The 22,902-nt window shown below is 48.4% G+C and overlaps 1 protein-coding gene and 1 long non-coding RNA gene across 15 annotated transcripts in view; both read left to right on the top strand.

Moving 5' to 3' along the window:
* Positions 1-217: 217 nt before the first annotated feature.
* Positions 218-13,486, top strand: LOC149347633 (uncharacterized). Its single transcript, XR_016292173.1, has 4 exons — positions 218-464; positions 5,000-5,147; positions 9,913-10,061; positions 13,365-13,486. It is a non-coding gene; the product is annotated as an uncharacterized LOC149347633 (long non-coding RNA).
* A 4,985-nt stretch (positions 13,487-18,471) lies between these two features.
* LOC149347632 (uncharacterized) overlaps positions 18,472-22,902 on the top strand; it is a 47,809-nt gene continuing 43,378 nt past the window's right edge. For all 14 annotated transcript variants that reach the window (XM_089587228.1, XM_089587229.1, XM_089587227.1 and 11 more), the window contains exons 1-3: positions 18,472-18,554; positions 20,699-20,833; positions 21,575-21,723. The gene's annotated coding sequence lies outside the window, so the exon portion shown is untranslated. The remainder of the gene's footprint in view (positions 18,555-20,698; positions 20,834-21,574; positions 21,724-22,902) is intronic.

The raw sequence follows: 22,902 nt of genomic DNA, 5'->3' as shown, positions 1-22,902 counted from the left end.
GAGGCGAAATTCTAGAGGCCCGTCTACTGTGTGTTGTCAGTGCACGTTAAAGAACCCCAGGGGGTCGAAATTTCTGGAGTCCTGCACTACGGCGTCCCTCATAGCATGAGTTGCTTAGGGACGTTAAACGCCATAAACCATAAACAAGCACATAGCCACTCTAACCTGGCGCCAACGCTCAAAGGAGAAAAAATGCGCCGAGAAGGAGCAAGAAAATTGTAGAATGTTCTCGAAAGTCTGACCACGTGGTAGTACCTTGCGGACGCGGCATGCAGCGAAACAAAAGAACGCCGCAACCTCCAAACCCGTGCAGACGGCGACGTGTCCAGCAGTGGAAGGGTGGCGTTTCACCGGGCGAACGCCTTCAAGCTCGCTGCGTGCAGGTGCGCTGCCTAGCGTCGATGGTGGAGCTGGTTTGGGTCTCCAGCCCCTGTCCTGGTGCTTTGCAGTCATCGCTGTACCGTGTGAGCAAATTTTTGCTTTGTTTTCACGTCCTACTGAGAACTTGTGTGTCGTGTGGAGAAATAGCTTGTCATAAGAATAAGTCGCACTGTGTTGAGGTTATTAGTTGTTTATACCGTATTTAATTCTCGAGTTGAATTTGCGAACTATATTAGGCCAGACATTAATACAGTTGCTTTTTTTCACATGAAAGCACCTTTTATTCCTAACTTTTTCTCCGGGACGCGTATCTTGAGTTGGTCTTTGTTCAGTCAAAGAACTCAGCCGATTTCAATACCGGCTATCGAATTTCCGTGTGGAAGTGAAATTCTAGAGGCCCATGTGCTGTGCGATGTCAGTGCACGTTTAAAGAACACCAGGTGGACGCAATTTCCGGAGCACTTCATTGCGGTGTTCGTCATAGCCTGAGTCGCTTCAGCACATTAAACCCCCATAAATCAAATCAAACCTTTCTTAACAACGTAATTCCCCAATAAAAGACCTCGATCCTCCCTATCTAAATAGCTCATCCATTAATACCGGGGATCGGCATTTCTATTGGCGTTCCAAAACGCATTTCCACGATTCGGGTCCGAACACTAGCTAGCTAGTGAAGACTGTTAGCATCCTACTCCGCAAAATCTGACGGACATGCGTCAGGAAATAAAAGGGGCATAACGCCTTCTTGCGTCCGTGGAGACCTTAATCGCCTTTTAGGTCTTAATCGCCTTTGAGGTATTACATGGCGGTAGTGACGGAAGTGTGCGGGGCATGCGTTAACGTTGACGACGTTCGTTTGTTGGCCTGAAATCGCACATTTCCGCAACGAGGGAGTGGCCAAGACACGGCACCTCTTTCTTCTTTCGCTGCCATCTTCCTTTTACGGTGCGGTTCAGCTGGCCCATCAAGAAGAGACCATTACTGCTGCCATTTCTTTACCTCAAAACTATTTTCAACTTTTAATACGCAATAGCCGCCAGCGTTCCTTGACGTTTCCCGTTGGCGTTTGCCATTGGCGTTCCTTGGCGTTTGCCATCCGCGTTCCTTGGCCTTTGCCTTTGCCGTTGGCGTTCCTTGCCTTCGCCGTTGGCGTTCCTTGGCGTATGCCGTTCCATAGTGTTGGCCGTTGGTCTTGGCGGTTGGTGTTGACAACGTTGTGGGCTGATTTTGAGGAAGGTAAAGACCCATAACTAGTTTTCGCATCGAAATTTTGACACAGTCGTTCGTTATACACCGGTGTCGGTGGTGTCATATGGTTTCTCATTACATACGGTTGGTTTATGGTTTGTGGCGGTTTAATGTCCCAAAGTGAGTAGGCTACGCGGGACGCCGTAAGGGCTCCGGGAATTTCTACCACCCGGAGTTCTTTAACGTGCACTGACTTCGCACAGTACACAGGCCTCTAGAATTTCGCCTCCATCGAAATTCGACCGACGCGGCCGGGATCGAACCCGAAGCTTTCGGGGCAGCAGCCGAGCGCCATAACCACGGAGCCGCCGCGGCAGATCTCATTATTTATGCCTTACGTCTCTCAGTCACGTTGGAAGATGGTTCTCTTCTCGCCCGCTGAGAAATTCAACGATGACGCGCTTCCGAACGCTGATTACACGAACGCTGAATCCGCGAAGGTCTGAGTGAAACATGCACATTTGAATATCTGTCGCGAACTATCTTCCTATCTTCTTAGTCACGATGCAACGATATTCCAATCTTCTTAGTCCCGTTGCAAGACAGTTCACGGCAGGTATTCGAGTGTGCAGTGCTTCACATATACCTTCGTGGATTCACCGTTAGTGGTATCACCGTTCTGAAGCGCGTCTCCGTTGCATTTCTCAGTGCGAAAGCTGCGTCGAGGTCTAGCGCTCACGATGAGGGCTTTCAGCTTGGCTGCACATAAGCAGTGTAAACTGCACTATGAATTCTTGCTTGCGCTGCTTCATTACGTCTTCGTTCTTGCGCGACGCGCTCCTTGCTGACACGTTGTATTCACTGTTTGGTTTCCAGTCGCACGTAGTGCTGTATCATTGCATCCTTGTTCGGTACTGCTGCGTTCTTTGATGTTAATTTTCGCTCAAACTGACGCGCCCAATGGGAGGGGATAGTGCTGGCACGCTGTGGTGGCTAATTTGTTTTTTTTTTGTTTTACATATTGTTTCAGTGCGCCTTTGTTAATACCTCTTGAATTCCTCGTCTTGCTGATCCATTATTCGCTCTTCTGTTGTGTTAACGATGGGAGGTGGAAGTGCTGGCATGTTTTATTCGCTTTCTTAATTGAATGCGCTTTTGTTTAACTTTATTATCTCCTCCTTTTTCGTCTTTGTCAGTGCGCGTTAAAGATCCCCAGGCGGTAGAAGTTATTCAGGAGCCCTTAACTTCGGCACCTCTTTCTTTCACTCCCACCTTCGTCCATTCCCTCACGGCGCGGTTGAGGTGCCCACCAGGGAGTGTTACCACGCCTTTCGTTTCCTGATAACCAATCATTATCCTCCGCCATGCATTGCTTGCTGGCACATCATTGTCGTCTTTAATGTAGGCGCTGTTGCTTTGCGGCTTCCATTAGTGCGAAAGCACTTCTCGCCACACACCCCGGGTTTCAGCGGTGTCTGCCAAAAACCTCTGCGAAGCAAGTGTAATTGGCTCACTGGGTCAGTGGACATCTCAGTCACGCTGTGCGTAGGCGGTGGCATCCACCTTCTATTTCAGGCAGTTTCACCGCCTTTCCTTCTCTCAAAACCACCGGAAGCTTGTTTAGACTGCAGATTTTTAGGAAAGGAAGGGCGCATAACTGGCTCCCTTTTTTATGGACACCTCAATCGCGCTTTCGTGTGTGTGGCAGTGGTGTCCACCTGCAAAAAAAAAAACTCCTTTCATGCGATACTTCATGCTTAGCAATGCTAAACTCCAGGCTGGTTTTGTAGCGTGAGCTATATTGGCCACAGTCTCGTTGTTTCGTGTGCTCCCTCCGTCGAACATACTGCGCGTGCGCGAGGAGTGAGTGACGTCACTGCGCACAGCTGGCGCGCCTTGCCACGCGCGTTTGCGGTCGCCTCGCCGCGCGCGCTCACCGCTTCCGTTGCTGCCGCCGGCGCAGAGCCACGTGACGTCACTGCTCACGCTACGCATATCCTGGCATAGCAGAGCTCAGCCACTGCCAACTTTTTTTTTAGTTGCACGCGCTATTTTATTACATCTTTGTTGAGGTCTTCTGCCTTCATTCTTTTCCAGCGTTTTCGGTTGGGTGCTCTTTTACTATCACGATGTAGGGTCTATGAACAGGGAAGGAGAGCGATTTTGAAGCAGAAGGAACGTACGAGGTAGGGGTAACTATTGGAATGATATGGGGGAAGTGAAGAAAAAGAAAATTCGGCTGTAACAATGAAGACGCTGAAGGTAGAAATGGGTTGACTTGTGGTTAAGAACAGCAAACACACGGCAGTAGAAAACAGGTGTTGCAGTAGTATATATATATATATGCATAGTAAGTGGAGAGATATGAAGATTTAGTAATTTATGGTGGCCTCTTAAGGTCCCTATATGCTGTCAATGCGAAAGCACCTTTTCACATAAAGTCCTTTTCCCTAAATGTCTTTGCCCTACAGGTGTTTGACCTAAAGGTTTTCGTCCTTAAGGCTATTGCCCCAAAAACATTCATCCTAAAGTACTTTGCTCGCAAGACTAACTCTAAAGGCCTTCTACATAAAGGTGTTTCCCATAAAAGCCTTCAAGCTAAAGGCCTTTACTATTGTTATATTTAATAATGGCCCTGACCATTTTTAGTCATGTCCTTTATCGTTCCAAAACTACTGTTATCACTATCCCTCACTGCTGTCTCTTCCAATGTCTTCTTCGTTGCCTATGATGATCATTTTTACCTTATGCTATACTGCTGTGATGTGATGACGTGGTGGGGTTAAGGGGCGCCACTTTATGACGGACATGTGGTTTTGCAGCTGATAAGCTTGTAGTAATGTGCAGAATAAATTAGACAGTCGGTAGGGATCCATGCCTGTCAATTCTTGGCTGATGCCCCAGTGTGATCATACGCCATCTTTACTAATAACAACAACAACAGAAGAGGTGACGTGGACAAGGGCAGAGCATTCCAGCTGCCAACGGGGTTTTATGTCGTCTGCATACAGAAACATGCACTATACGCACCTTCACTCGCACTGTCAGGCTAACGGAGACTACAAAAGAAAACGTTACGGGGAATGGCTCCCTTTTCACCCTAGCTTAGTCCTAGGAGAAAATACACTTGTTGACATTTTTTTTACACTTTATGACCATCCACTTATGGCAGTCATGTGATCTTGAACCTGAATTCCTTCCGAAATGACGCATTACGAAAGGTGTGCTTTAATGCTTTCAAACTTTTCAGTGGACAGAAGGATGCAGTCCGTTGGAAACTTTGCAGCAATATTTGCATTACGCATATATTTCGACTGGGCATTTTGCAAATGTTCACTAGACTTGGAGACCATGTACAATTTGTATGCAGGAGAGCAAACTGTTCCGAATGTAGGTTCCCAACTGGTTTCATTTTGCGCCGCTGTTCTAGGTATACGTAAAGGGGCGCCTCTTCCTCAGCTCTGACGAACACAGCCAGCAGGGGCCCTGGCGTCACACTACGAAAGCGCAGAGCCAACGCCATGACCGGGCGGGCATGCCTTTTACGTCCCTCCTTTGACAAAGAAAAGGCTAAAATGGTGAGTACCGTAATATCTCCTGGTAAATGCCGCTGCGGTGGCTCCGTGGTTGTGCTACTCGGCTTCTGATCCAAGATACGCGGGGTTCGACTCCAACCGCGATGGTCGCATTCTGACGGAGGCGAAATGTTAGAAGCTTGCGTATACTATGCACGCCAGTACACGTTTAAGAACTCCAAGTGGTCGAGATTATCCGGAACCGTCCACTACGTCAACCCTCATAGCTCGACCCTTTGGGACAACAGAACCCACGAAACCTTTTCCATAACTTGGTACCTACAGCATGCCGCGGAGAAGCTTCTTTCTAAACTTCTAGGTGGTTTGCTTTACTTGAAGAAAAACCTGCTATGCTTAGCCGATATAGCGTAAGTTTCGAAACTAGCCGAGAACAAGCGTAAAGATACGAGCACCCACCCTGCTACCCTGGCAGGCAGCAGTTAATGATTGTCGCCAGAGTTTGCTTATCCAATGAACGGTACGGCGTATTGCAGTAGTGCCGCGTGTTTGCAACAGCGTTGTCAGCGCTCGCAGCCCGATGCGTCTGTACGGGCAGTGGGCAAGTAAATGTGCCCGGCATGGCCACAATGGAAACACAGTGGGCGGTTATCGGGAGTCCTCCACTGGTCGCATTTTCTAGTTCCGTTGCTTCGCTCGTAAGGTGGTCGGGCGGGAGCTAGAGGTCGTCGTTCTTGTAGAGCTGGTGCCCGTCGAAGAGGGTTTAAGGGGTCTCGTCGGGGCGCAGGACTGCGTAGTGCGGCGGCGTAGTTGATGGCTTCAACTTCCGTTGGTGTCGTCTGTGGCGGGAGCCAGGTGCATGCTGAACCTCTTCACGGATGATGTCCGTCAGCGAGGCCACCTGAGGGTGCTGCGTCTGCTGCGGTGGGGATGGCAGCAGCCGACAAAGTTCTTCGCGAACAATTTCGCGTATCAAATCTCGCAGGTTATCCCGCTTGCAGGGGTATCTCCTGGGGGCTTGCCGTCAGCACTTAAAGTGGTCGGTTGTAGTAGTGACGGGACCGCGCGTCAAGGGTCTTTTCGATGGTTTAAGCTTCAGCTACAAACTCGGCGACGGTTGTTGGAGGATCCCGGATCAGGCCGGCGAAGAGTTGCTCCTTCACGCCTCGCATAAGGAAGGAGAGCCTCTTTTCCTCAATCATGTCGGGGTTGGCGCGGCTTAAAAGTCGTTTCATATCTTCCACATACGCAGTCACGGTCTCGTTTGGGATTTGAATTCTTGATTGCAGGAGGACCTCCGCTCTTTACTTACGTACTACGCTAGTGAACGTACCCAGTAGCTGCTTCGTGAAGGTAGCCCAGGTCGTAAGGGAAGATTCGTGGTTTTCAAACCACGTTCTGGCAGGGCCGTCCAACGTAAAATAAACGTTTCGAAGCTTAGCGCTGTCGTCCCAGGCGTTCAGCGCTGCCACACGGTCGTACATGTCTAGTCAGTCCTCTACATCTTCGTGGGGTTCTCCACGGAAAGTCGGTGGCTCACGGAGATGGCGAACCACGACGGGCGTTGGCTGTGCACCAGGTTCCATCGTGAGGGGCATAACTGGATAGCAGGTCGGCACCTCCACCAGATGTCACGTAGTGGGGACTGAACTCCGGCGAACAAAGTGCTGGAGCAGATCGCGTGAAGTGATTATGGTGTCCTACCTGACCAAGGCGGGCATGTTGGGGGCGGGGTGATAAGCCGCTCGGAAAGTGAGCCCTCGAGCTAGCTCATGTGCTCCCTCATTACCCTTCAGACCCATGTGGGCTGGAGCCCATATCAGTAGGGTCAGGTGTTTAAGAGTATTTGATATGAGTACGCGAAACGCTTCGACTGAAATACGACCATGAGTAAAATTAAGAATGGCGCGCTGTGAGTCACTTATGACTACTCTAGCTTTAGAAGTGGAGAGCGCGAGAGCAATAGCTACTTCCTCCGCTGTAGTGATATGTGAAGTGCGTACGGAGCAGGAGGCATGAAGAGTCATGTTCTCATCTGTGGCAACCGCTGTTGCAGCAGTACGATTAGGATGGTCTGCCGCGTCTGTGTAAAGCACGTCAAGTCGGCCAGCGTATCGCTGCTGGAGTGACGCGGCCCGAGCTTCTCTGCGATCTTGATGATGAGTTGGATGCATGTTGCGGGGGAGAGGGACAGTCTTGACGTTGGCCCTGATGGCAAGTGGGAGATTGACCACCGAGGATGGCGGACGGAAGGGAGCGATGCGAAGTCGTTCTACGATAGAGCGGCCTGCGGAATTTAGGGAGAGGCGTTGGCGCTGGGCCAGGAGGGCCGCCTCAATAAGCTCGTCAACAGTGTTGGAGACACCAAGAGCGAGGAGCTTGTCGTTGGGAGTAGAGAGATGAAGACCAAGGGCTGTTTTGACGCCGCTGCGGATAAGGCAATCCAGGCGGTGCTTCTCCGTGAGCGTGAGACGTAAATATGGAGCAGTGTAAGTAATACGACTTACTACAAATGCTTGAAAGAGACGAAGGAGATTCGCCTCCTTCATGCCTGCCCGCTTCGTCTTTCTCGCCAACTCTATCCAGGTCTGCACCAAGAACTTACAAAGACAGAGGCCGTCACTTGGCGCCAACTCCAGACGGACACTTTCCCCAATCCCAAAAGATTCCATAATATATTTCCTGAACGGTATATGCCGATGTGTAAATACTGCAATATCCCAGCAGACCTCCTTCATATGGTCTGGACTTGTCCACGACAACACATGCCAACACCCACACAACATACCTGGGAGGCTCGTCTACGCAGCTCTACCCTAGACGACCAACGAACGCTCATCGGTCACGCTCTAGAGGCTGCTAGATTCCAAGGAGTCTTGGCCGACCCCTAGATCTGGGCCTTCGGCCCCTTGACTGTTTTAATAAATGTTTACCAACCAACCAACAACTCCGGCGAACAGGAACACAGCGAGAATGTCTTCGAAACGAAAGTCTTTATTCGGGCTGATTTGCGCCCGCAAAGAACTGAATCAATCGGCGGCGGCGTAGCAACAAGCGTGCTCGGCGGTCGTCGAACAGAATGCCCGCCGCTGTCGGCCGTGCTCTTTTTAAAGCTGATAGCGAACATTCGAGATAAAGCTTGGGAAGTTACTAGAACATTCTGGCACAATGTAGAATCGGCTCCGCCTGGATGCGATCAATTGAGACAATTCTAGGCGCGTCTTGCGTCACAAACGAAGCGATAAAGCGGCGTGCCGGCAGCCTTCAAGCATGAACAAATAAATACAACAAACAAACTCTACAAACATTCGCGGAATATACCGATATGAAATAGGAAATGCTCTGATTTAAGCGCAGTGATCTGCTTCATTACTCAACAATGCTAATTCGTATAGTTTAAGAAGGTTTTCACCACAACTTACATTCGTGTTTAAACGTACCCGTTTGCATATTGTTGCTTTCCTATAGCGACAGGGTTCCCCTACACGTGGTACCTCGCTGCTAATGAAAGAGTGGCAGGATTCAAGAACTTGAGCGCACCAACCAGAACCAGAAAGGTAACTTTGCAGCTATTTTACTGCCACTTATTCGCATTAATAAATTTCAACGCGAAAATATTCAGCTCCGGGGGGCGTTTGGCGCAAGGGTAGCGCATCTGTTCATCGGTGCACAACGAAGCGCTATATAAGGCAATCTGGTTTTGTGGCGTCATGGTGTTAAACACTTCATGTATGCACACAATTGACACAGAAAAAAAATAAAAATAATAATCGGAGCTACATTCAGATTTACTTTAAAATTGTAAATGTTTATCTTATCTAATGCTCAGCCTAAATCGATAACTCGCCAATGTCTTCCCTAACACGTAATTGGCTCAATATTGAGAGCGTATTGGCAGATACCGGGCGTACAACGGACTACAGTAAAATAATCCAATTGCATTACTAGGGCCGATCACCTGTGCTACTTGGGATGCTCCTAATTTTGGAATAACCTTCGTCCATTTGCCGCTTCAGCATATGAAGAAGCTGGGTTCGCTAACGGGTCTATTTTTTACGACGCACTGTATTCGCTCAAGAAGACTTCAAAAAAATTGTGGCGTCGCTGCTTAAAGCGAAAGGAGCGATAAATTTTCTCTCACCGATCGCAAAATTGATGGTACTTAAAGGGCAATTGCATATGTTAGAAATCGATGAGCTTAAATGTGTCGAATGTATGAAACTTGCAGGTAAAGCACACGAAGTCCTTTTGGCTAGTGTTTCAAATGGTGACGTTATCGAATGTTAAAATTGCGATGGTCACGCTTCGCCGCCGCGCATAGTGGCAATGGGGGGCGCATGATGACATCACTGAAAGTAGTGGTACATTTCCAACGCATAAACACTTAGTTTCGAAGGAAAAAAACCAAACGTCACCGAAGGCAAAGCCCGCCTAGAGTTCTTCGGCAGCATCAAACAAGGCACAGCGGGGTGTGCCTGATGGCAGACATAGGTGGAAATCTTACCTTCCGTGACGTCACATCGAACTTACGCACACTCCTCCGGAGCACTGAGGAGAAGCCTAAACAAAATTCAATCCTCGATTACACCACTATTTTAAATGCTACCGCAAAAATCTTAGCGTGCTTTACCTACTGGCTGCATGCATTTGAATCTTTCAATTTCGCGCAATTCTCCAGTTGTACAGTTGCCTTTTAAGGTGAAATAAGGACTGAAGGCTTTGATTTTTTTTTTGTCTTTGGGTAAACATGAATTACGCGTCACAAATTATTGGGACCCGTTCCTAACCGTATTTCTCCTGTTATGTGCAGTGGAAGAGGACGCAGTTTCTTCGTTGTCATGGAGACATCCCCCAGAAGCATCATGCGTCATGTCCCTGCGTGTTCGTCTCGGGTCTCGCGTGGAGTGAAATCGAAGGCGGAAGCAACATGCCACGTGGGACCGTGCTCGAAGCAACTTAGTACGAAGAACATTTCCTGGTTGACATGCTGCGGCCACGCCTAAAGAAAATACTGAATACAGCCTATGTTAAGCGTCTGGCAATCTGGTGGTCAGTAGACCATGCATAAGCCGTTCTATCATTTCTGGTTGATGAGTAGACTTCGTTGTATGCAGGGTAATTTTTGTTTTCACATTTTCTTTGTTGTTGTTTTTTTTTCGCTTTCCTCCGAAGCTGTGCTGAGGTTTACGTACTGATTTGAGAGCCGTCTGCATAGACCAATGCTTTAAATTTCTGTTTATGCGTCGCTCGAAAGGATTTGTTTGCATTATATAGAGTTTACATTTCAAAAGTGTAGATGGCTTATAGCTGTGGTGAGGTTTACGTAGTGATTTGAGAGCCGTCAGTGTAGACCCAATGCTTTAAATATCAGTTTATGCGTCGCTCAAAAGGATTGTTTGCAGTATATAGAGAGTTTACAAATGAAAAGTATAGATGGTATATAATAGTGTTTATTCTCTTCAATTTCTTCACGTGAGGTAAAGTGCCTCCGGGAGAGGTAATGTATATTTAAGGCGAGTATTTTAAGATTTGTTCTAGAATGGCTGTTTTTCTTTTGGATGAACACTGCTTTGATTTGATTGGAGTGCGCTGAGTTCGTGCAATGAATCTAGCGAAGGTCATAAAACCGCTACCTGCAAGGCCGTATGCAAACGCTCCGTAGAATCATACGAGAGACCGTTAGTACGCTGTCCGCTCCCACTCGAATGGAAAACATCCCTTGTAACGTTCATCCCCAAAGCAGGTAAAGCCGTGACTACGGACAACTTGAGACCCATCTCATTAACCTCGTGTGTGGGAAAGCTCATGGAGACGATGGTTCGGGATCGCCTCTCTCCATACATGGAGGGTAAGGGCCTCTTTGCAGACACTATGTTCGGGTTCCGCCCGCACAGGTCTGCACAGGATGTCCTACTCCAACTACACAGGGACATAATACGACCCACAGCCATGCAACAAAACGACAAGGCCATTCTCGCCCTCGATCTTAAGGGGGCGTTTGACAATGTTAAACATGCCACCATACTCTGTAACCTGAACACCACTAACTGCGGGGCGAAGGTCTTCGCCTATGTCAGAGACTTCCTCTCTGCGCGTCAGGCACTCCTCCGGATCGAGGACGAGGAGTACGGCCCGTACTCTATGGGTACACGAGGTACACCACAGGGGGCGGTGTTATCACCGCTCCTTTTCAACATCGCCATGATGCACCTGCCCGGCCGACTGGCTCAGGTAGATGGCATGAAACACGCACTCTACGCAGACGACATTACAATCTGGACCACCGAGGGGAGCCTTGGGGAGATAGAGGACCGCCTTCAGCAGGCCGCCACCATAGTCGAAGCATATGCTGCCGACTGTGGTCTCCAATGTGCTCCCGCCAAATCAGAGCTTCTACACGTCAGGACAAACCACAAGGACAACACGTCTCTACACATATCTCTGTCAGGCGGTCCCATCAGAGAAGTGGCGGAGCTCCGGATCCTGGGTCTGTTCATCAATAACAAACTTAGGCCGGACTCTACTATAGCGAAACTCAAGAGCATAGGTGAACAGGTAGGGCGCATGATCCGCCGTGTTTCCAACAAGCGGGGTGGTCTGCGGGGCAGGGACGCGCTACGGCTCGCCTATGCCTTCGTGACCAGCCGGATCCTCTACGCCGTGCCGTACCTACGCACCACCAAACAACAAGACGAGCGCATTGACGCCATCATCAGGAAGGCAGCAAAGCGAGCACTGGACCTTCAGGTGGCTACCTCCAACGCCAAACTGAAGGCTTTGGGAGTGGTAAACTCCTATCAGGAGTTGCGGGAGGCCCACCTCGTGAACCAATAAACGCGGCTATCGCAGACGGTGCCTGGGCGCCACCTGCTAAACCGCTTACACATCCAACACACATGCATACCAGAGGGGACGGAGAACATCCCGGTGCTGTGGCGCCACATGCTCTTGGTCGCTCCGCTCCCGCGTAATATGGACATGGCTTCACATGAAGGCAGACGACAAGCGCGGGTTCGCACGCTTGAGAGGCAATATGGGTATAAAGAGGGCGTCTATTACGTGGACATCACAGGGCCGTCGCCCGCGGGATTCTTCACGGCTGCCGTAGTCCACCGGGGAATGAATGTCGATGGGCTATCTTTTCGGGCCCCAAATTCAACACGAGCGGAGGAAGTCGCAATAGCTCTCGCTGCCGCCGATCCAAAATCGAAAACGGTTATTACAGACTCTCGCCGGGCCTGTGAACATTATCTTGCAGGCGAAATATCACCTCTGGCCTCGCAAATTCTAAGACGCGCTCTCGCCGCTCCAACTCGCACAAAAGTGATCTGGGCTCCTGGCCACCAGGTTCTACGAGGCAATGAGGCCGCTGATGCGGCCGCCCGAGCGCTCACACACCGGGTTCCTCATCCTAGCTCTCATGGCTCAGAAGCTCATAAACCGCTTCTGCGGTTCCGCGAAATCCTAATTTATTATTGCGACAGCCACCGTCTCTACCCGGCACCTGCCAAGGGGCTGAGTAAGGCGGAGGAGCGAACTCTGCGGCGCCTGCAGACAGGAACCCTTCTCTGTCCTGCAATAGCAAAACACTTCGATCCGAACACAGATGGGCGCTGCCCGCACTGTGGAGAGATCTGCGATATCTTTCACATGGTGTGGGCATGTACTCAGAATCCTCACCTTCCCCCCTCCCCCACCCCCACCCGAGAGGCATGGGAGACTGCCCTCCTCAACTGCTCCACACTGGAGTCCCAAAGGGCTCTGGTCAAGCGGGCGCGAGACGGGGCCTCGTCATGCGGTGTCCCGGACTAAGGATACCGACCATGCAGCAGGGTTATTTATTTTTTTTTAACCCTCAAGCTCTCTTTGATTAAAGTTTTTCACCACCACCACCACCCATGTCGGAAAGATTGTCCGCGTCGGCGTTGGCTACCGTTTCAAGCCTCGAAGCCTGAGGATGAAGAGTTTCCGTTTTTGTTCAGAGTTTTTCCTTATGTAAAATTATTGTTTGAGTATTTGAAAACAACCACCTTAAATAAGTTTAAAGTTGCTGCCATAAAAATCAAAGCAAAAGTAACACTATCAGTGCATGTATAAATTTAGTATAAGGGCTTTCTCGTACTGCAATGACAAAGCCCTCAGCAACATAAATCAAAGGCTGAAAATTTACTGGAGTTGCTTTTTAAACAGCTGAAAAGCAAGTGCGGTTCGATCCGCGTCTTACCGTCACTCGTAATTTTTTTTTTGACCCGCAACTTTCAGGTAGGATTTACCCCATGCAGGAGAGCCAAAGCCCCACTTCTACGTGTGAGATACCTGCGTAGCTCATGGACGCCCACCTTCGGAAGCTGTCCATCTCATCATTCTTTCGACAACAGTCCCGGTAAGTATAAGTGAACAGTGGTTGGGATTTCAGTTCTAGCGTTTTGACACCGCAATTATTTTGTTCACGTCACAACTTGCCGAAAATGTTCATAGCGCGAACACCATAGCATCGATGCTCAGCGTTGGATGACCAACATGAAAATGAAGGGTTTTATTGCGAAAGCAATACCACGCCAGGTCTAACCACTCGTCGCGTGGTCCAGGGCTCGTGGATCCCCTGCTCCTCGAGGAGCCGCCCCCGCACCTAACAGATGGTGTGATGTCAGCCTCTCCACTGCTATGCTATGCGTGACGTCAGCTTTTTTGGTGTCACTTATTAAAGTGGCGTACAAAATGCAATGTAAGTGATGCACATAGATGGGCATCTGCAATCATTGCGTCTCCCATGTTCTGCTCTGGCGGCGCGGTTGCCTCTCGCCCGATTTTGTTGCGAAAGCAACACTGGATCCCATCTCGGTTCGTCGCATATGCTCGTGGCGGAGTGGCTACCAAAGTACCTTGAGTCGCCGTTGCTCAGCAACGGCTTCAGCGGGTGCTCAGGAAGAGCAACACGGGTCGCTCATTCTCTTCGGTTGGCTGTGATAGACACAGCCACCTGATAGTGCAGTGGTGCATCCTTTAAGCGCTGCTCCACTGTGATGGCAGTGGTATGAGGACTCGCCGCCATCTATGAATGTTAGGGAATGAGCAATTCTGCATTTATTGACATTAACCCACTGCAGCTATCGCGTCGTAACCTTAAGGCGAAGCTTGAGTGTCCTCTCCAACTGAACAATGAACACCAGCTTTCGCACATGTGCTCAGTTTAAATACAAATAAATTAACAAATGAGACTAAGAAGCAGGAGGTGCCTATAGCATGCTACTGTGCCTCAAAAACAAATTTTAGAGTGTAACATGTGAGGAATGAAGACAACTTCAAATCTTTATAGAAAAAAATTGGCTGTTGTTTAGCTCTGGTTAAACCTGGAGTGACGCGATAGCTACAGCTGGCCGAGTGGAACTCTCAGTCGAATTGCAGAGTCAGTCTTCCGTGGCTCCTAGCTGGGCATTCCTTCATCATTTTCGTCCCTGGACATGCATTCACTCTCCCTCCTCTCCTCCTCTCCCCCTCTCCACTCCCCAACTCGGTTTCGCCGCCGCCGGCAGTTTCTCCGCACCACGTGACCAACCACCTGACCAGCCACTGCACCGCCACGGTGGCTACGGCGCTGCCACGCTGCAGGCTCGAAATGCTAGCATAATATAGACCACAATCCAGAGCCGCCTCTGGGTGCGGCCATTTTCCGCCGACTAGTGCGCCGCGGTGCGGGCGTTTCTTTGGGGACTGCGGGGCTGCGGCAGCTCCGCGGGCGCGCCTGCATATAGCCGCGTTTCGGGCGCTAAAAAAACATTGCCGAGCATACTTCCGCAGCGTGGCTGTGTTGCAGGAAGTATTCACGTTATCAAAGGGAGCACATTGATGCGTTTTAATGACATTTAGTTTGACATTCACGTGAATTGTGCTGACGCTTAGAACGCGCTCGTGCTTATATCGCTACCGTCTTGGTGCTCCACTGCAAAAAAGAAACAAACTTTTTGTTCAATATCAAGTATTAGGTGAGCGGCTAGCATGCAGTTCCAATTCCCATGCACTCTTAATCCTTCGGCCATAAAGTACCACCCACAAACAGGGCTTTCTTGTCGCATGTGTGGTGGGCCAGTTTATCAACAAATTACCGCTGTAAGCTTGACTGAGTCGCAGCGCCAACAAAAAACAAAATTTGTCATGGTTTATGCAACCTGGTGCATAAAAACGTACTTTTGCTCAAATTATCAAACCTTGAATAGGTATTCGCAACAAATCCAGCTTTCACGAATTTTGAGGTCCGAAGTCACGTTCATTTTATTCGGTAGCTCTCGCCGCGTGTGACAGCGTTGCGTAGGCGTTTGGCTGTGTGTGAATGAATGTATTAAAACCACGCATATTTTCCTATGATTAAGGTAGATAGCAAAAGCAGAAAGACACTACGGTAAACCCTTTATCACCCCCCCTTGATCCCGATGACATGCGCATGGTAAGAGCAACTGAAATCGGTAGCGGTCGTGCTTACAATCCTGTGCATGAAATGTGTTTAATGGGAACTAGAGCAAGCTCAGCGCAAGGAGGTGATCGAAAACGCGCTTCGTCGGGACAACCTTTAGTCTGCAGCTCGCCTATCCAGTTACTACACCACTGAATCAAATCAATAAATCCACATTACTGTGCATAAAATTATCATAGATGATAGCGCACGTAAAAGACGGCAACAAACGACACGCCAGCGCAGAAATCTACTTACAAGTGCTGGTTTCCAGTCCGTACGCTACCTGGCCGACTACTCCGCGGGAAAAATCCTTGCTGTTTCCAATACTTTTCCAAAATTACCCTGAGCAGCGCTGCCGCACCAGCGGCTCGGTGGAGCAGCGTCGCCGCTGCGGTGCCAGCGTTTAGAACCCTGAGCCAGCAGAATATCATCATTGAAAAACGTAGCGCGAAAAACGAGACACAGAAAAGGTGAAGACAGGACACGAGCGCTAATTATCAATATCACTATCATTATGGTGGGCACAAACAACGAGAGAGACGCGCACTGCCTCGCCGCACTTACATCCGAATGAACGGAGAAAAACTCGGAGTTGTCACGTTAATTACTAGCTGCGCGCAAGATAACCGTAGTACTGTCTGGTAGGGGGAAAGTGTGAGTAGTTACGCACAGCACACACCCTCATACGTTATGATGAAGCACTACAACGACAGAAGCGAACACGCAAACATGCATTCTACGCGCGGTGCCAGCGCGACCCGCAGTCCATCGGTCCGCGCGCGCCGATAGATGGCGACTGGTGTCGAGAGTAGGGGCGCGCCAGCAGCCTGCGTGTGAGGGTAAAAGAATCTGGTCTATAGGCGCCGGGCTCACACACTAGCTGCGTGCTCTGACGTCACTCCGCGCATGCGCACAACTGACGAGCCGGGCGGCGTCTCCTCCACCGTCAGCGTAGCCGCGAGGCCCGACGCGCGCATGCGCACAGCTGGCGATGCAGTGGTGCCACGGCTCAGCGCGCAGCCACACTGACCTCCCGAAGCTGCTGGCATAGTGTAGCTACGCTGCGAAAGAAACAATACTTGAACGATAGTCCTAAAGAGGAAAATGCGACAGCAACTATATTGCCTGATATGAAGTCTACAATGAGTGTCTAATACTCTATTTGGGATTTTCCCGCCAAAACTCAGGTTTGAACAGGTTTCATTGCCCTGGAAGGTTATGCATAGGTCACCCCCTTCCAGAATGTTTCAGTACCTTCCACATGATTACCTATGGGATTGTATTAATCCCACCGACTAATCAACCTCAATCCACCTTTATCCATTCTCTAGTCTGGATATGTTTTTAGGGCTCCTTAGGAATTCTCAACGGAGGGCAGGGAAAGCAGCATCCAAATTTTGGGGGTCCTCAAAATTTCTACGAGGTTGCCACCTGCAACCATGGGCATGTTGTCTTGTGACCTCTCAATCCAATCAGCCCGCTGTCACCTGCCACGGTTGGCAGGTTGTGGTAACGTCGCAAGGTCACGTGACTTCACTCAACCATGAGAAAATATTGTGATAGAGAAGCCGGAATCTTCTGTGAGGACACCTGAATGCGTTCCCATTAAAAACATCAAAGAGCTATAAAGATTTTCTACTGAGCTCTGCATGCGAAGCAAAGGTAGCAATACCATATTCGGTGGGCTACGAGCCGCATGAAGCTGCACATTCAGCCCACGATGCGCAGTGTTCTCTATAACAATACGAGTTCGTCACTGAAATGTTTTTGCGCAGTTAATTTTGCCCATGTGAGTCTATCAGCTCTGACACAGCTCTCCAAAGCTATAAGTGCTACGTGTTTGCCAGTCGTGCTTCTAGAGGCATGTTAATCAACGTTGTCAGATTTTTCCATATGCCATAATACCGTAATTTACAGAAACCTGCCCTCCAGGAAATCATCGAGCAAGTTTTTTTAAATTAAGCTGCCTTAAAATCGGATGATTTATTAGCCTAGAACTGACCTTTCCCTTGGTGTAGTTCGAGACATGAAACTACTTGCCTGTCAGACTTGTGCAATAGATTTCGCTTTGCATCTGTTGATACTTGTGTGCCTGTTAGCGGTCTGTAGCTGGTACTCCTAGTGAAGCTGCTGTTTCGATCTAAGAAACCATCGCAATAGAATCCGGTACAGCGAGCTTTCTGCTATGCAGACCTCATTGTAGTACATGTGTGTATGGCTCGGAGGCCATTTTTTTCCCGATTTGCACTCAGGCGAGGTTGTTTTCTGAGAGCAAGGCTTTTTCTATGTATGTGTTTGAAAAAATTGAGTTATAATAAACTAAGTGAATGTTCGATGGTATAGGTAACTAACTACTTTTAGTATGCATACTAGATGTGCGAACGCCTGTTATCTGCATTTTAACGCATTTTTTCAGTAAAAACGTCGTGTACATCACGATATACAGCTTGTAGTCCGAGGAGAGTTTCTGGTGTCGGCGGAAGGAATAATACAGTGGTTTTATCCAAAATATAATTAATTTTTTCGCCCCGCTGCTCCTTGGTTGAGGCAGACCTCACGTCTAGCCAACCGGTAGTGGTGGAGGAACAAAATAGGAGAGAAAGAATTCTTGTACCTTCTCTGGACTGCATTGCGTATGCCATCGACCATTCTAGCCCATTCACAAATAATAAGCAAGGTCCACTGTGGCATATAGAATATGCAGAAAATTAGAGGCTTGTTCTCGGTACTCACCTAACAGGCAATTAGAAACGTACAATTATTGTAAAGGATCAGTTCGGTTTATAACATTAAGCCCTGTGGCTAAGCATAGCAGGCAATCAAGAAACCTAAAATTCCATCTATGGTGAAGTTGGGTTCAAAATACAGCTTGCGCATTGTTACCCCGTGGTACATGCTCCTCAGGATATCTTCATCATTTTTCAGGAGGACGAAGAAACTAGGGAAAGGACCCTGGAGGAAGCAGTGATTCAGACACGGGTCTTGTACTTCCACACACCATGGTAAGTCCCCCTCAATGCTGTTTTAAGACAATGCATCCAATTTTTAAGTTGCAGGCGCAGACAAAAGATGATAGAGTTGGACAACACCAGCTCATTGTGCGTTTGGGCCACATAAAAAATTCCATTCTACTCCCCTGGTTCCGACGTCAGAACTTCCGAGTTTAGTTTTTAAAGACCACTTTTTCCAGAAGTGCCAAAGCTGTCTTCTTCACCTTGGCCAGTTGCACAGCCGTTTTCCTTCTCAGCGAACAGTTCCTTCGGAACGGCGGCGAGCCCAACGTGCTTGTCAAGATTTGGTTTCTCGAAACTTTTTTATGTTATTATGTTACGAAGTTGTGTTTCTTTGTTCATGCTCACAGCAGCTGAGCACACATGTCCCACTTGTAATGCGGAGCTTTTCATTAGGGCTCCTTTTCTCGACCATAGACCCGTTCTTCGAAACCATCCGAGAGCTTCTGAAAAATGAACCAGGCTTTATGATTATTTGATTAGTTTCTTTGCAGACAATCCGCAGACAAAACACATCGTTTTTTTCAGTTCGTGTCTGCCAGTTCAGTCTTCCTTTGGTACGCTATACCGCTAGCATCAAAGAAAAAATTAGTGCTAATTAAACCTTTTGGCTCGGCTATTTACTGAGTCCATTTGTAAGCGACCCACCAGTATTTGTAACTAATGTGTCCTACGGCCCCCTCGGAAAAGGTAGTGGCAGTTATAGCAGTGGTAGAGGACGGATGAGGCATGAAATCTGCAGTGCTAGCCATGTATATCGGACGTTGAGTGCTTCCACGGCATGCAGGGTCCCCTACGTATCACAGGTCCTTTTGTGCATGATCACGACCGCAGAACAGGAGCAGGTTCGTATTCAGTACTCCCCTCGTTCGCGTGATCAGCCGCGCTTTGTATAATATCCGCAGTCCAGCAGTTGTTCCTCGGTCATCCAGGAAAAGCACTGTGGGGCTGTCATACCTCTCTGTGTCACTATACGCGATTCCGGACAACCTGGTCAGTCGACACGTGACGTTGTACATGGGAAGTGTGACGGCAAAGTCAAATTGTGACAAGTATGACAGAAAGTTTGACAAAGAGCCAAATTTGGTTGTAATGCTTTACAACGTTGGCGAGAACTCTAAAAGAAACCATCGCAGGGAGACACGGAATTTTGAACACCTGACGAATGGTTGACAGCGTCAAACTTATGCCGCAGGCCTTGACAGCTCTTCGTGAGCGCCGGGACTCTCTACTCTTCACCGAGAAGTTTAAACCTTTTCTCATGGGGTCAGCTGAATGAGAGCTTTACTCTCCATTACCAAGAAATGATACATTCTCATAGCGACCAGAAAAATTTGTCACTACGGAAGAACTTTCCTAGACGCGAGTCAACGGCCTGCGCTTAGGTTGTCGGCCATGCCCGCCGTGCTTTTTTAAAACTCCTTCTCGATAGCCTCCCAGCTGAGCCGACCACTGTACTTGGTGAGATCCGTGCTTTTAGTGTGCTCTTTTTATTCGTATTTTCTATCCTAAATTTTGCGTATTTTCTATCCTAAATTTTCCCACTTGCAAGACGAAATAAGATGGTTATATCTGCAACCAAACAGAATTCAGAGAGGCTAAGCTCTTTCTATTCCAAAATGCAGACTCTGTAGTTCAGAATACGCAGAGGCATTCAAAGTCTTGACGCTCCACACATAAAAGCAAGACCGAATAAGCGTATCCAAAGCACCGATCTCATCAAGAGCAGTGGTAGGCTTATCCGGGAATTGAGACGGATACAGTTTATAGTTTATAGGTTTATATTAGCTGCTCGTATGTAATTATGGGAACATGGAGTCCATAAGATAAGAAAAAATACATAGAAATCTATTTCCAGTTAGAAATCTTTATCTTGTCTGTGCGGAGTCCTTAATCATTCCACAATATTCCCATACGATTTCTGTACAGTGTAAAATATGTCATACGCGCTCTCCATACGCGTTTTTCGTCTATTTTTTACCGACTCCATATGCATCATACTAACTCCACAAATTCTCTAGAAACATACGGAAATTTTCAGCAAAGTAACACTCTCCAGATGCACATGTCCAGTCTTAATATGTGTTGCGTGTTGTGGTAAGGTGGACGCTGCATTCTGCTTCATCTATTCGCAGACCGGAATGTGCCTACAACCTGTGTTTGGAGCTGTCATCGAAGCCAGCCAGGTCGTTTTGAAGTTTTGAATCCTGCATCGAACCATGCACCCTGCTTTGCTTCTCTTGCAGCCGTCGCCATACCACTGACACGAGGTTAGTTATATTAACAGCAATGTTTTCGCAGTGCTATCTCAACTAACTTGCCCATCTGCCTAGCTCATAGAAGAGTCGTTCTGGTCATATCACTGTGTTCAAACATGAAAAATTTAACTGCCTGGCGTGTTATCTGAACTGCTTGTAATTGTGGCTGGCAGTCGTGTAGAGGGGTGCATTTACAGTAGGGAACAATATAAAGGGGAAAACAAACTTTTTGCACGAAATTGCTAAGTTTCTGGCTTTTCTCCCACTAAATTTGAGAATAACTTTTCGATCTTATACGCTAAGGAGAAAACTTGTTAGACAAGAAAAAAAAAACTGTGCTCGCCACATAAAATAATGTTTTTCACGACTGTACACGTTCTGTAAACTGTGGAATAATTCGCTCGCCTCTGCCGGTCTCCTCGCGAACATGTTGTGCAAGGTGTCGCTCTCGAGCTAGCACTTAATTTCTCGCGTTTCGCGGAACCATGGACGCAATGTCTTGTACTTGCCACCAACCCCTTCACCCTATAACCACCGCTTTTCATCTCATTCGGCCTAGACACCCCCCTTCCCAGCATTCCTAGCGCAGCAAAGCTGCTCTGGCAGTGGCTGGAAGCTAATGAGAGCTTAGCATGCCCACAGAACTGCGGCCGTTCACCTTCGCGAAATTCTTGTTAGTGCGGTTCGTAGATACCTGTAACTACCGGCAGCACAACTGCATATTCAGTGAATCAATTTGATTTGCAATGGCAGGATGCCCGTCACCTCCTGGTCCATCTCAGTGTGACCGGCCGCCCAACACCCGACATCCCCGGAGCCTGAGCCCGAGCCTGACCTGAGTTCGTGTGGAATACCTGCGCCGCGTGCGCGTGTTGGTGGTCGTCACTCAGTCCAACAGACGGGTGAGAACTTAAGACATGAGTATGTTCAGGAAGATCCGTAGATGATCCTTGGATCATCTTATTATAAATTCCACAAATATGGCACAATAGAGCGTGATATTTTCATTTTTTTTTCAAAACTCTTCCATCCTACTGACCGTGGGGGCCAAAATGGCTCTCATGTTAACGCCAGAAACTGTTCGAAGCTTAGAGCTGTTGGTGACTTGGCGCTACGGCTACATAAAGCCGTGGTGTCACTGTGGTAGCCACAATATCGAAATAGACGACTGCGCGGCAGGACTCTCCCTGGCTCCCTCTACCGCCTAGTGCATGCCTCTTCATTTTAGTTTTATCGTTGTAACAACGCGACTGATGATTTGGCCTCCATTTATATAGCATCCATTATTCCATACATAAATGTAAAAATCAGGCGTAACCCTAAACGGCGGTCAAGAGTGAAGATGAATCCGTTGAGATGTAGCATAGAAGCCTAGTTGGTTGCCCGCCCCGCTGGAATGGGTTTAAATTAGGGCTCCTATTTTCGCGCTATTCAGGGGAAAATTTCGAATTCTAACACATTTCGCGGAACCTCTTGACAGCAGCCACAGTCTCTTTTTGTTTATGATATTGCTTGTTTGGAGATGTGTTATAATGGCCGAATAATACGAATGTGATAACTTGCTCTTTATGAATTTCATGGAATCCCAGAATATGGGAGACAAACGAAGTCCTGCCAATGCCTTGACAATCTCGCATGCTTCCACATCCGCCTAATACATTTCGGGCTAGACGAGCTAAGCCTCTGGTACTCATGGTAACATGAGACAATTCGAGTTATTGGCGCCTCTACAAAGCAATTTCACAATTCTTGCTGGGGTATAAAGCTATAGTGTTTCTTTGAATCAACTGCTTCAAAAAGCACCTCGCTGGATATTATACGGGACCAGGTTACGCATATATCGCAAGCATTTTTTCTGGGTCCTTTCAAAGACACTGCGAGAAAAAGCCACCAATATTAACGATGCCAAGAAAGAGCTGATACAAACATAAAAAGACGGCAGTGCAGGTCGTTAAATAAGTAGAGAAGAGAGTAATTGCCATGAGGTGTAGGGAAGGGGAAAAAAGGTGCGAGCGGGCACGGGACTCTGCAGCACGAAACACGGACCGCAGCAAGATGTTTGGTTTGGTTTATGGGAGGGG

The sequence above is a fragment of the Amblyomma mixtum genome, chromosome 4 (assembly GCF_055824585.1).
Source record: "Amblyomma mixtum isolate Tamu chromosome 4, ASM5582458v1, whole genome shotgun sequence".
Lineage (NCBI taxonomy): Eukaryota > Metazoa > Arthropoda > Arachnida > Ixodida > Ixodidae > Amblyomma > Amblyomma mixtum.
The sequence above is the reverse complement of the archived record's forward strand: the minus strand, read 5'-3'. Positions and strand labels throughout refer to the sequence as shown.